Source organism: Dermochelys coriacea, chromosome 1 (assembly GCF_009764565.3).
Source record: "Dermochelys coriacea isolate rDerCor1 chromosome 1, rDerCor1.pri.v4, whole genome shotgun sequence".
NCBI lineage: Eukaryota > Metazoa > Chordata > Testudines > Dermochelyidae > Dermochelys > Dermochelys coriacea.
Window position 1 is genome coordinate 335,829,195 of NC_050068.2, and position 15,310 is coordinate 335,844,504.

The window sequence follows — 15,310 nt, forward strand, 5'->3', positions numbered from 1 at the left end:
ATAAAGGCTTGCAATGAGATCATTTGCAATCATCCTCTTCAGCTGAATTAAACAAGCAGAATAGAACACATCTGCCAACAAACATTTTTCAAATACCAAATGTGCAATTTGACAGGTAGCCTAAACTCTTTGGTGCCAAATAAAGACTCAATGGTAGGACTTGCTATGTTACATACGGTTTGGCAACATTTAAAACATTCATACTATCTACAGTAAATACTATGCCAAGGACTGAGCCTTCCCCTCCTTCATGGTTTGCGTGCGTTACTAGCATTCGGGTAAGAGTCAGACTTATTTTGCAGATAAAGTAGAGAATTGCTGGAAAATGATTATCAAGGCCCCTCTTTTGATAACTAGACAGCTACAAGGAACAAAGTTCTTCTGGAAGATTAATTTGTTGAATTGTACAAAATGCCTTTAAAATAATTTTGTAGAATGCTTAGAGGTGTATTTCTATGTGCAATTCTAGCTCAAATTGTCCACTCTATTATAGGAGGAGATGAAACCTCAGAAGCTCCATCAACAGGCCGGGGGAAAGACACCACAGCAAATGATTGGCAAAGATGCTTTCCCCCCCCACCACCTTTTCTCCTATAGACTATGCTAAAGCACATGTGCACTAATAAAATCCAAAAGCAGGAGATGGTAAATTAAGGCTAAACTTTTCATTTGTACGTAATGAAGGTTAATTTGGTTGCAGTGCATAAATGTAAGATTTTCCCTTTATGCTCGTCTGGTTAAATTTGTAGTTTCATGTAGTGTGTGTCTGAGTAAATCCCACAAAATGCAAAGACGTGCAGTGCTGCTGAATTAATATTATATAGAAAGCTTTGCTGACGTTTTCAAAAGTGGGTGTCAAAAGTTAGGATCCTAAATATATGATTAATCAAATCCTGAACACTTTGTAGCTCTTAATGAGATCAGTAAGAGTTGTTCGATGCTTAGCACTTTGAAAACCAGGACAACCGTTTGGGAGCCTAACTTTACGGTCAGGGTTTTTTTAACACTATAGACCCCTAATGTTTGCATTTCCTGACATCTCTTGACTTTAAGAATGCACCTTGAATATTACATTGATTTTGACTTTTTACATCAATTTCTTTAAAAAAATATGGCTGTATGCATATTTCAACATAAGGTCAAAGGGTAACAGTTCCAAAAGCCCCTAAGTCCCCATTTTAAAAAATGACATCAGAACTTAGAAGCCTACGTCACCTTGAAAGTCAATGGGATTTGAGCTCCTAAGTGCTTAAGTCTCTTTTGAAAAATGGGACTTAGGAGCCTATGTCATTTAGGCTCTTTAAAAAAAAACATTACCTAAAATTCTGTGTCTGATTTGCAGTGTGAAGTTCCAGGATTAATTCTGAATTTGGTCTTCGAACCTGCCTTCCAACACCATCAGTGTATCTCTGTGTAGACAGACAGCACAAAATATATAGGCGGGATCCACAGGGAAATTTAGAAAGCAGCATTTTGCACTAACATTGTTGACATGTCATGCAAGCCCACTGGCTAGGCACACACAGGGAGCAGCAAAACAGCAAGGTGGTCAAGAACAAAACTTTTTTTTTAAGAAATACTTTTTATTTATTTCTATTTATTTTATCTATTTATTTCAGGCTCAGATTCAAATGCCTGTCTGATGCCTGATCCTAGATTGACCCAAAAGAGGGGGGGGGGGAAAAAGGTTAGTTCAGGTGGTGTTTGGAATCAGCTGTTCCTCTGTTCAAGGTCTGCTCTACTGAGTTCCACTGCCTGCCCCAAACATGCTGTATCACGTTTCCTGTTAACGCACTGGTATTGTTGATATTAAGAAATAAATTGAGAGAAGTACTTTTAGGTGGACAGGAATAAGAAGGATCTGCTACGTGACCTTGACTTTGCAAGTGGCACTGTAGAGCTCTCTGTAAAGCTTTGCAAGTGCAAAAGCAGCAAAGATTCACTGAGTTCAGAAAATCTGCTATTAACTCAAAGATGATTCATATCAGGGAAAGTATATTAGTAAGGAGGTGGAGGAGGTTTCTTCTGGAAAACAACATAAAGTAAAATGTTTCACTTGATTAGGCAGCCCAGTTACAGTGTGAGATCAAAGGAGAGCTGAATTGGAGAAGTGAGGAATGCATTCCAACCTATAAAGATCAGGAGCAGCAGGGAGATTAGTCTACAAATAATAAGTGACACCTGTGTAACCTCAATGTTTTATATACATGCTTATTACAGCAGGAAAGCCAACCAGAGAGCGGGCTAGTGGGAGTTTTTGGCAGAGAGTGTTGGCTTTGAAGGATGCTTCCCTTGGGGTTCAGTCTAGTTAGAATGAGATGTACAGCACCCCCACTACCTGTGTTTGCATTGAAACCGCAGAGGGGACAAAAGAGGTGAAATATGATCAGTGGTTAGATGTTATGGTGAGGAGCTCTACAGAAAAGTAAGAGGGACCCAGAATAAGGAAGAGATCTCATCTGAGAATCTCATTTTAGTTTTAATCACTTTAGAGTTTTTTAAAAATGTAATGCTCTGAAAAACAAAGAACCCAGAAACCCAGGGTTTGTGAGGTGCTTAGATACTAGTGAATATAGCCATAACAGTAGACAGATTCAAAGATTTTTCTCCTAATTTAATCAAAATCCTACTCTTTTGCCTTCTGCCAGACAACAGAAATTTATAAAGCCCCGATTATACATGTGAAAACCTTCAGAGTACATTGTAAGCAGTTGTTAGAGATTTTGTCCTCATCTTCTTCTAATGTTAATGGTAGTTTCCTGGCTGAATCCTTAGGTAGTGTTTTCTAGTGACAACAGAAGTTATGCAATCTCAATTTTTAAGTGGTAAAGGAAAATTAGAATGAAGTAAGGCTCGCTTTTCAAATGGACCTTCATTTCAGATCTGTCTGATATTATTTTTGATTTGTCTCTTTCTGCCCCATATTCCACCATATTTCAATTATTTAACCATTGTTTAATTTCCATTATTTTCTGGAGCTTCCAATTAACACCAGTAGGAGAGGCACAGCTGAAAGAGGCATCACACATTGACCAAGCCTAGAGTGTGTGCATTCATAAATCAGTTTTATCAGTGGTCCCCTAACTAACACCAGAGGGCAGGCAAACAATGCCAGAAATAATCTGAATTGAGCAAGGGATGCTGCTGCCTGTATACTGTTTAGCATTATGGAGTCATGCTATCATGATCATGCTGGGAGTTTATCGCTAACTCAAATTGCCACAGGAAGCATTTTGTCAAAATTTCAATATCAGTGCAGTCACAGCATATATAGTGAGCAACTTTATTTACTTAGGCGATAACATCAGTTGAGTAGAATGTTAAATTAGGGAAACAGTCTCCAGCCTCTGTATAAATGCTTAAAGGAAGCCAACATATTTCTGGAAGCCCAGCATCAAAGGGAATACATTTCACAGGGTATTCATTTTTAAGCAGCCCATAACATATAACATAAGAAGTATAATTAATAGAAGAACCACCTTTGGCATCCATATTATGTCTTAGTCCTTATGCAGATCTCTCCATTTTCCAAACACTAGTTTATTAAGGGCAAAATTGCACCTATTTTGCATAGCCCTGAGCTACTCATACTAGTGGGACTATGGGTGATTTTGAACTTGGGGGGCAGTGACTCCAACATCCAGGAAGCACTCAAAAGGCAACACCCTTAGACATGCAGCATACCTCACCTCCTATCCTCCGATGTGCCTAGCAAGCTTTACTAGATGGCATGTAGGAATCATGGTTCCAACTACATCTTGCCCTCTCTTTTGGGTTCCGTACTGCACGGTGGAAGGTCTTAGTATTAGCTCTGTGCTCTGCGATCAGAGGGACTGCAAATCTGCCCAGAATATTATGTGGGAGTACAACACAAAGGGAGGCTCCTCTTTCAAATCTGGATTTCAGCCCCCACTCCCAAAATTAAAGACTGGTTAGGAAAAATTAGGTGCACACACACAAAATGGAAAATGACTGCCTAGGAAGGAGTACTGCAGAAAGGGACTTGGGGGTCAGAGTGGCTCACAACCTAAATACGAGACAGTGTTACACTGTCACAAAACAAAAAAAAGAAAAAAAGTGACCATCATTTTGGGATGCATTAGCAGATGTGTTATAAGCAAGACATGAGAAGTAATTCTTCTGCTCTGCTCTGTGCTGATTAGGCCTCAAGTGGAGTATTGTGTTCAGTTCTGGGCCCCACATTTCAGGAAAGATGTGGACAGATTGGAGAAAGTCAAGAGAAGGGCAACAAAAATGATTAAGGCTGTAAAAAAATATAACCCCTGTGAGGGACGATTGAAAAAACTGGGTTTTTTAGTCTGGAAAAGAGAAGACTGAGAGGGGATATGATAACAGTTTCAAGTACAAGGAGGAGGGATATTAGGATTCCTTATCCGTACCCTAATCAGGATAATTAATGAGAAATTTATCTGCCAAAGATGCTCAAGCAACCCCTGAGGGCAACAGGAGAACAAAAATGTATAGTCCTCATTTTTGTTTCTGGTTCTGGGCAGTGTGCTTCAGTAAGGCACAGATATCAACATTCAGACTTTTCAACAGTTTGACAAGGAGGGTGCCTTATCTGAAGCACATGCCCAGAAAGCATTTTAAAAACAAACAAAACGAAATTAGTTGTGGACTATATGTTATGTTTTGTTCTCATGTTGTCCTCAGGGGTTGCTTTAGCAGAGTGGCTATTTTACTTTCACTCAGTGCCCAAACAGGAACTTCAACTTTGGCAGATAATTAAATAGCAATTTATCCTGATTAGGGTATGAAATCGTAAAGCTCCAAATTTGAAGGGATGTTCAGATCTGAGATTGTTCTATCTCAGTAAAGACAAACGTTTCCAGTATTAAAAATATTAAATAAATAATTATACATTAGTACATGTTTACAATGGCTGCACTTCACCTTTAAGCTTTATGGCTGGAAGGAATGGGGGTGGAAGAGGAAAACAGCTGCCTAGGTACAGCAGGAAGCCAACCCCCCCTCCATTCTTATAGACCACCATACGTCTCCTAAGATGGGGGTGGATGGTAAGCGTCCACAATGGATGTGCTGGAGGGACCTGGATGGAAAAGAGGGGGAGCTGTTGGAAGCCCCCTGGTAATTACAGAATTACCCCCTGGTAATTACAGAATAAATATGGGGTTAGCTGCACTGTACATGTTATCTGCCGGGTAATCCCAGAAATCGAATGAAATTTGTGGCGTGATTAAACCCATGTCAAATGTCTCCTGTCCTTCTTGTATAGCTGAACAATATAAAGTAAATATTACATATAACCACTTTCAGAGCACTTTCTTCCTTACAGCCAAATCCCCAACTCAATCCTTATTCAAGCAAACTCCTGCTAAAGTCTACTGACAAAAGATTGAGTAAGGAGGCCCTTATTTGACCCTAACTTTTATGGAATCATTTTCTCATAGCTGTTATCAGGTGTTAAGGATGTAGCTGCAGATGTAAGGAGAGGGTTATGGAGAGTATCAGTTTATCTTTAATTCTTGCAACGTTTAAAATTCTTTCAGCTGTGGACATCCAAACCAGTGAAACAGATCAGCGCTGACAGGATCACTGATACACACACACTTCCTTCCTTGTAGAAAGAAAAGGGGTACTTGTGACACCTTAGAGACTAACAAATTTATTTGAGCATAAGTTTTCGTAAGCTACAGCTCACTTCATCGGATGCATTCAGTGGAAAATACAGTGGGGAGATTTATATACACAGATGCACCGAGAACATGAAACAATGGGTGTTACCATACACATTTTAGGAGGGTGATCACTTAAGATGAGTTATTGACTGCAGGAGAGGGGTCGCGGGGGGGGAAGAAAACCTTTGTAGTGATAATCAAGGTGGGCCATTTCCAGCAGTTGATAAGAATGTCTGAGGAACAGTGGGGGGTGGGAGGGAGAGAAATAAACATGGGGAAATAGTTTTACTTTGTGTAATGACCCGTCCACTCCAGTCTCTATTCAAGCCTAAGTTAATGTATCCAGTTTGCAAATTAATTCCAATTCAGCAGTCTCTTGCTGGAGTCTGTTTTTGAAGTTTTTGTGTGAAGAATAGCCACTCTTAGGTCTGTAATTAAGTGACCAGAGAGATTGAAGTGTTCTCTGACTGGTTTTTGAATGTTATAATTCTTGACGTCTAATTTGTGTCCATTTATTCTTTTATGTAGAGACTGTCCAGTTTGACCAAAGTACATGACAGAGGGGCATTGCTGGCACATGATGGCATATATCACATTGGTAGATGCGCAGGTGAACAAGCCCCTGATGGAGTGGCTGATTTGATTAGGCCTATGATGGTGTCCCCTGAATAGATATGTGGACAGAGTTGGCAACGGGCTTTGTTGCAAGGATAGGTTCCTGGGTTAGTGGTTCTGTTGTGTGGTGTATGGTTGCTGGTGAGACAATCCTGCTGTCAGGGTGCCAATGCCTGAGATGATGGGGCACCAGGATTTCCAGATTTATGGATCTTGGGTAGCAGATAGAATACCCTAGGTCGGGGTTCCAGGGGTGTGTCTGGCAGATTTGTTCTTGTGCTTTTTCAGGGAGTTTCTTGAGCAAATGCTGTAGTTTTTTTGGTAACCCTCAGTGGGATCAGAGGGTAATGGCTTGTAGAAAGTGGTGTTGGAAAGCTGCCTAGCAGCCTCTTGTTCATATTCTGACCTATTCATGATGGCGACAGCACCTCCTTGTCAGCCTTTTTGATTATAATGTCAGAGTTGTTTCTGAGGCTGTGGATGGCACTGTGTTCTGCACGGCTGAGGTTATGGGGCAAGTGATGCTGCTTTTCCACAATTTCATCCCGTGCACATTGGCGAAAGCACTCTATGTAGAAGTCCAGTCTGTTGTTTCGACCTTCAGGAGGAGTCCACCCAGAATCCTTCTTTTTGTAGTGTTGGTAGGAAGGTCTCTGTGGGTTAGTATGTTGTTCAGAGGTGTGTGGAAATATTCCTTGAGTCGGAGACGTCGAAAATAGGATTCTAGGTCACCCACAGAACTGTATCATGTTCGTGGGGGTGGAGGGGCAGAAGGAGAGGCCCTGAGATAGGACAGATTCTTTGCTGGGCTAAGAGTATAGTTGGATAGATTAATAATATTGCTGGGTGGGTTAAGGGAACCACTGTTGTGGCCCCTTGTGGCATGTAGTAGTTTATATAGTTAGAGTCCTTTTTCTTTTGTAGAGAAGTAAAGTGTATGTTGTAAATGGCTTGTCTAGTTTTTATAAAGTCCAGCCACGAGGAATTTTGTGTGGAAGGTTGGTTTTTTTTATGAGAGTATCCAGTTTTGAGAACTCATTCTTAATCTTTCCCTGTTTGCTGTAGAGGATGTTGATCAGGTGATTGCACAGTTTCTTTGAGAGTGTGTGGCACAAGCTGTCAGCATAGTCTGTTTGGTATGTAGATTGTAATGGATTTTTTACCTTCAGTCCTTTTGGTACGATGTCCATCTATTTGCATTTGGAAAGCAAGATGATGTCTGTCTGTATCTGTACGAGCTTTTTCATGAAGTTGATAGATTTCCACTCCATATGTCTAAATTCAGTGCCTTTCATAATGACAGGTTTCAGAGTAGCAGCCGTGTTAGTCTGTTTTCACAAAAAGAAAAGGAGGACTTGTGGCACCTTAGAGACTAACAAATTTAGTTGAGCATAAGCTTTCGTGAGCTACAGCTCACTTCATCGGATGCATTCAGTGGAAAATACAGTGGGGAGATTTATATACACAGATACACAGAGATCATGAAACAATGGGTGTTACCATACACACTGTAAGGAGGGTGATCACTTAAGAAGAGTTATTGTCAGCAGGAGAGCGGGGGTGGGGGTGGGGGGGAGGGAAGAAAAACCTTTTATAGTGATAATCAAGGTGGGCCATTTCCAGCAGTTGACAAAAACGTCTGAGGAACAGTGGGGGGGGGTGTGGGGGGGGAATAAACATGGGGAAATAGTTTACTTTGTGTAATGACCCATCCACTCCCAGTCTCAGTTCCAGCATGTGATGGCTATACAGAAAAAAAAATGTAATGAACCCTCTATTGGGGCAAAAGTTTTAGCACATTCATCTTTCTTGGGCATGGCAGGAGATTGAGACAAGTAATTCCAATGATATAGACCACATGGGCCTGTGACAGTTTCTGGTTTTGTGGACACTATTTTATGCCTATGAGTAACTGCCACTGCATTTTTCAGTAATGAGGTGTGAGTGCAAGAGTTGGTTAGTTCTAGCCCAAATTGTCAAATGTGGCTTCTACTTTTGGGTACTCAAATTCTGGATGGCAGTTAGAGACACTTAGTGCCTGATTTCTGAATCTCATCTCCCACATCGCCCACTGAAGTGGCATTCAACTCAGGCCTTAGGTATTTCAGGTTGGGCAACCATAAACGGCGGCATCCTAAATTAGAGGCCTCTATTGAAAATCTGGATCAAAATCCCGACCTGTTTGAATGTGCATAACAGGGTGGCTGCCCCCTTTTGAGCCAGGAGGCCTGAAGTCAGCCAACCCTGTTCAGTTATCAGATAAGCTGGGAAGGGGGAGGTGTGTACCCTACAAAGGGCTGAGAGAGCTCCATTGGAAGGGGAGCTAGTGAAAGGAAGTAGGTTTCTGTGGCTGGACCTGGATGGGCGATAGATGAGCAAAGGGAAAGGCCTCTGCACCCTGCAGCCTGTGTTGGTCAGAGGAATACATTGTTTTGTGTTACTTCTTGAGTTTTGTGTTTGAATAATGACCTGTGCCCTGCGGCGTGGGCCTGAAAGAGATTTGGGCATGGCCTTAGTTCTTCCTGGGCTGGAGAGACAAGCAGCTTATAATGTGTTGTTATTTATCACAGATTCCTAGTTATCAATGATTCCTTCAGATTGTTCAGAAAAGGGGAAGGGAATAAAGAGAAATGAGATGCATGGAGGGGGAGATGAACAGAACACACAGGAGTGAGAGACGGACTGAAAGGAAAAGCAAAAATTAGATAGTGAAATGCCACCTGAGACTGAGGCATGCTCAGACCCTAAAATGTGTCCTTGCTTACTGGTTGTATAATCAGTTTCTCATGACAATGTGTGATTGTGTGGGATCATGGCTAGGAAGGGATAAGGCCCATAAGAAATCTCTGATAAAATGTGGACTACTACACAAAGAAGTTTGGGAACTTCTATTCTAGTGCTCAGTCAGATGACATTTATATGCATTTTTAGAGACTTAGCTAATTCTCTTTACATAGTAATGACTGATTCAGAAGTTGAATCTTTTTACTGAATGATGAGTGATACAAATGATTGATAGCTTAACTTGTCTTAAGACTCTCCTGTCTAGAAATGCATTGATGTTATTTTTGTCAGATCATTCTTCCCATACAAAAGCCTTTATAACTTTTTCTCTCTCTCCCACTTTTCAGTTTAAACTCCCACTGGTGTGATTCTGCACTCAGTTACTCAGCTGTAATCAGGAGTAACGCCATTGAATTCCATGGAGTTACACGAATGTGAAACTAGTGAAAATGAGATGAGAGTGAGTCATGATTCTTGTCTGGTTTCTCATTTGTTTCAGATGGGTGAATTAAGTCACTACAGTCTTGTGCAGGATGCAGTTTACTTCCTCTACCAGCTAAACTCTGCTGTTTACATTGTGAGAGACTCTGCTCACTGTCTCCCAGTCTCTGCCCCTTTACTCACCCACTTGCTTATTGGCAGGATGTAGTGGCTCTATAGCACCTGCTCTATCCCTGATTCCGCCACCCTTACTCCTGATGAGTAGCCCCTTCTAACTTAAGTATTAGTGTGACATCTCAAAGTGAACAAAGGTAGCAGAATCTGGCCTTCAGTGAAGAGAATGTATTAAAAGGAAGTGCAATAATCTCCTGTAAGAACTGCCCCATCAGAAAACAAATTATTAGAACAGCTAAGGAAAATCTTTTGTTGTGATATAATTCAAACCATCACAGCTTCCTCAAAGCAGGACTCTGTGTTGAAGTTTTCTTCAAATTAATTAATTTTGCATCACTTATCCCAACGTCCAAAAAAAAATCTCAATTCTCTATTAGATTTTGCCATGAATGCTTTGTAAATAATGAAGGTATTTGTGAGGCTTGCAGCAGCATTTGTCTTATGGCACATACATTGGACTTTAACAATTACCCTTCACTTTCAAGATAAGCTCAGCAGAAAAAAAAAAGGAAAGAGAAATGGTAAATGGGTAAATCGTTACACAATGATGATTGTAACTGGGAATATCACCAAGTGATCATTTTTTATTCTGTATGTAACACAAGCCAAATTTATACAAGAATATGTTATGAAGGCCTTATCCATTTTTGTTACAAAATTTTTCCAGTTTTAGAGCAATCAGTAACTTTGCTTTCTCCTACATAATGAGTTAGATAAGTCTGAAACTGCATTTTATGCCTTGTTGATGGCAATTATCTGTTATTGTAATTTGAATTTAACAAATAATTGGGGGAATTACCTTATCAGTAATTTAAATACAATTGGAGCAGCATCTCTTTCACAGCTGTTCAATCAATCCCAGCTTTCATCCTTTTCGATTACCTTATCATACCAGTCACCAATCACTGAATTCCATTGACCTCTACTGGAAAAAAATCCCAAAGAACATTTGCTTAGCTTGCACTGATATAAACTGTTTGGTTTGAGAGATGAAAAGTAAAGGAATGACATTTAATTAAAATTTTATCAGTTACAAATCTGGATGTCCAAAGACACAATATATGACTTTTCTTGGAGTTGTGTTTTAAGGGAAATATTATAAAAATAGCAAAAAAAGACCTCAATGCCACAAGTATACCTTAACTAAGCATAGACATTCTGTCATTAGGAATGCTGGTCCAAGTTTTGGTTTCAGTTACATTGATATGAGCATGGAGGAATAAATTCTAATTTTACATCATATTGAATATGTATGTTTTTACACTGTGAAACTGAGAGTAAAGTTTGGCCCACGTATAAAACGTTTAAATTTTTAAAGCCAACCTGTTTTCTTTATTATGTTTGTATTTGGTCTCAAAGTGAATACAGATTATCCCTCTTGGGCAATCATTACCTTATAACATGAACATAGTTAACCTTTGAACTAAACATGATGCTTCTTAAGATATATTTAATGTATTTGTAACTATTACCAGTTAGGCTTGGCAAGTCCACTATATATTTTACTATGGGTTTCATATATCTTTGAAACTCTAAGTCCTGTTACAGAAACTGAGACAATGGAAATGTTTTAAACTACATATTTTGATGATTAAATAGCAATATATGCACTTCACTACCAGCCCTCAAACTCTGCATGCAAAGTGGAGATTAAGGATTCTTCAGTGTCCCCAAAGGAATAATAGTCAGACTACATACAATTTCTTCTTTGAAGGATTCTTTACAACAGACATTTGGAGCCAGATTCTTTCCCCCTATCCAGACCCCTCCCTCTTTGCATTGCACCAGTGACACAAAGGGGCTAGGATCTGGCAATACCTAGCCAGGTGAGAATTCTCTCATTGTGGGGGAGTTCCCACCTGGCATAAAGCCAGCATAGCTGGCTCCTAGGCCACCTGTCCATCTTGTTCCTGATATAGAGGGCATGAAGGGTATCAGAGGGGCAGGGAAGCATATGGAAGGTTGTATCCATAGAGCACTGAACTCTGTCAATCCCCAGCTTTTAAGGACCATTGCTATAGGCCTTAGTGTGCTCTAAACCAGTGCTTCTCAAGCTATCTGATGTGGGAGACGGGCAAATTTTTTTTCCAATGTGCATGCAGACTGGCAGACGATGGCTCGCGGACCGGAACCGATCCACAGATCACCACTTTGAGTAGCACTGCTCTAAATCACACCATGGCCTGAGATGACACAGAGATGGCCAGAGACTATGGGCCTGTCTACACTTAACGGTAGATTGGCATTGCTGCAATCAATGCAGTGAGTGTCGATTTAGCAGATCTCGTGAAGACACGCTAAATCAATGGGAGAGCACTCTGCCATCGATTTGTGTACTCCACCTCCCCGAGAAGCATAAAGGAAGTCTACTGGAGATGTCGACTAAGCGCAGTGAAGCCATCACGGTAAGTGGATCTAACTACGTCGACTTCAGTTACATTATTCACATAGCTGAAGTTGAGTAAGTTAGATTAATTTACTGTGGTAGTGTAGACCAGCCATCAGTGAGCCATAATCAACCATCTGACACAGCCTCCATTCCAATGTGCTAAATGCTTGTTAGCACAGTAGATAAACTGGGCTTTTTCCACTGGGCCTTATTAAAGACTAGGACGTTGTAGAAATGCTAGTAGAACCTGTGAACCTACCAAAGATAAAGTTTTGTCTCTTCCCATATGAATCAACTTAAAACTTAGTTCTGGTCTTACTATTTCCAGATTCTGGCAAAACAATTTTTTCCTCAATAAGCCTATCAGGAATTAGTTAAGACATTAATAGCTATTAAAAAGCAACCCCAAAGACAAATAACCCATTGCCTTATTCTGGAAATCTCCACCTAAAAATGCAGTTAAACCCACTCATCAGGGAAGGCAGTTTATCAAGCCCTGAAAGGGAAGTTTATTAGTCCTCAAGCCCCATAAGTGATATTGCTGTGAAAGTCAGTCTTCGACAAAGGAAAAAGGTACAAGTTATCAACAAATGAAAGTGTTGACAGCATCCACTGGGAAGATCACATTATCTATAAACAGTGCCATTTCAATCTCATGAAATGTCATGCCACCGAGGCAATACAGGCTTTCAACATCTAACATTAGAATTTGCAAATTGATTTAATTAACATAGCCAGGGAGTCTACATAATCGTGTTTAGAACTTGTATGCAGTGAATGTGTTTACAGGTGCACAAATTAGACAAAAAGCTAATATTGTATTGCTAGCATTAGACTGCCTTTGTGTGGCTCACCCACTCAGCCACACAGCGGAGTGAGGGGGAATAAGGCCAACCTCACCTTGTGTCCAGGTCTGGTGTGACGCATGGCCCTGCTCTCTGATGTTCCCCCTATATGAGCAAGTGGGTGGAGAAAGAGCAGAAAGGGCGGGGTGGAGAGTGGGCAGAGTCTTGACTTTGTGTCCTGCTCTCCCCTTTCACTGGCTAGAGTTAATGAGGTATAAAGGGGAAACTAAGATAAAAGACTGCTGTAATTTACTTCCCCCTGGAGGAAGTTTATCAATGATAAACTGAATTAAGGCCACTTTAATTCTGAATGAATATGTCCACACAGAGGTTTAATGCAGTTTAACCAATCCTCTTTAAATTTACATTGTTAGTTAATTTTTCTTGAGTGTCCAGGTGTAGACAAGCCCTAAGTCCTATTTTCAAATGTGACTTTGGAATTTAGGAACCTAAGTACCACTGGCTTCCAGTGAGCCTTTGGTTCCTAAGTGCCTAAATCTATTCTGAAAATTGGACTTTTCATAACATCCCTGTGAGATGAGACAGTACTATTGTCCCCATTTTACAGATAGGGAACTAAGGCACAGAGGATTAAGGTAAAAAATTCTGGCCACTCAATTTGAGACACCGAAGACCTGATTTTTCAGAGTTTGCAGCATTCCATAGCACTTTATATGTTCTAAATGCTACTCCTGTTGGCTTCACTGCAGCTGAGAGCTCAGCACATCTGCAAATCATGCGCCCAGGTATCGAGTTGGGCACCCAGAAAAGAGGAACACAACATTTGTGACCACCAGTGCAAAGTCCAGTTTAAATGACTTGCCTAGAATCACACACGGGAATTTTGTGGCATAGGTAGGGGCAGAATCAAATTCTCCAGCACAACATTCACCTACTTTAACCAGGAGACCATCGTTTCTCTTCCTAAAATCCCCTTCCTCATTCATTTCACATCTTCCAAAGCAATGAGGGGGTCCTATAGACAACAGTATCCTTCATTACACAACCTGATTCTCGACCCTAAAAGTTAAAGATTTTTTTTAAAATGGGCAGAACAATGTATTTTCCCTAGCCCCATGCTTGGAAACTTCCAACCTGTTTTGGCTGAAATTTCCAAAAAAATTCAGCCTGAGTAGAAGCCGGCATGTAAAATTTCAGCACAAACAGTCAGTTTGACGAAGTTATAAGCAACCCAAACCAGGGTCTTATAATGGGAAATGTTAGCAACTTTAATAATAGGCAGTACTACCGGTCTCACCTATAATAAAAGTAGTACACATTTAGCACTAGGTAAACAATATCATACTTCCTATTCTCAAAAATAATAGCCCTCACAAATGTGAATGGGTATGTTTGACTTTTGCATGATTTATGTCACAGTTCAGGAAAGCATTTAAATGTATGCTTAACTCCCACTGAAGTCAATGGGATTTGGACATGTGTCTAATGCTTTACATGTGCTTAAGTGCTTTCATGAACTGGGGCCTTAAGCTATTTTCTGGGTAAGATGACCAATTTATATTTTATGGAGAGTGAGAAAGAGTAAAATGAAATGGACAATCTGGGGTTTCCACACATCAGAAAACTACATAACTGCCACAGATACCTGCATCTACATCCTAATTCCTACTTAATCCTGAGTGGTTTACTTCTTAAAATAAACAGTCTATATTTTATGTACTTACTGGATTAGTGTGAGTAGGATGTTTACATAATAGATATAGCTAAGTATTCACTGAAAATAACAGGAGATCAATTCCTTCCCAAATGCTAGAACCTAGTGTAATTTGGTAGATCTATTTCAATATACCAGTAGATGCTGTCTAGTGATAGTACTCTGATTGTGTCACATCAGCTCACTGAAATGTTCATTTGCATGACTATTTCCCAGTGAGTATAAAAATAGAGGCAAACCCTTCATTTGGTATAAAGTAAGCATACTTTACTTTTTATGCATAACAGATCCTAATATGCTAAATATTACTACTAAAATTGCTAATCATAAAATTTTACTTGCATATTTCATGCAAAGAGCTAAGAGAATTTTTAAAAACCAATAGAACATGAGTCTGATTCACATGTAAATGTTTCTTAAAGTGAGTGTAAATTACTTTGACACCCACTTTAAGTCCCCTTTACACAGCTAGAGTGGTGTAAAGTGTGTAAGTGTCGATGGGGAAGAGCCCCAATCATTTACTTCTTCGAACACCCGAGTAACGAGGTCTGAGCTACTGCACCCAGTTTACAAATGGGTAATCTGGAGCAGAGATTGGGTAATTGAGTTGCCCAACATTACACAATGAATATATGTTGACAGAGCTGAATATAGAAGCAAGGTGTCCTCACATCCAGTCTTCTTCTCTAACCACTGGACAAACTGCTTTATTAATTCATGTGTAGGC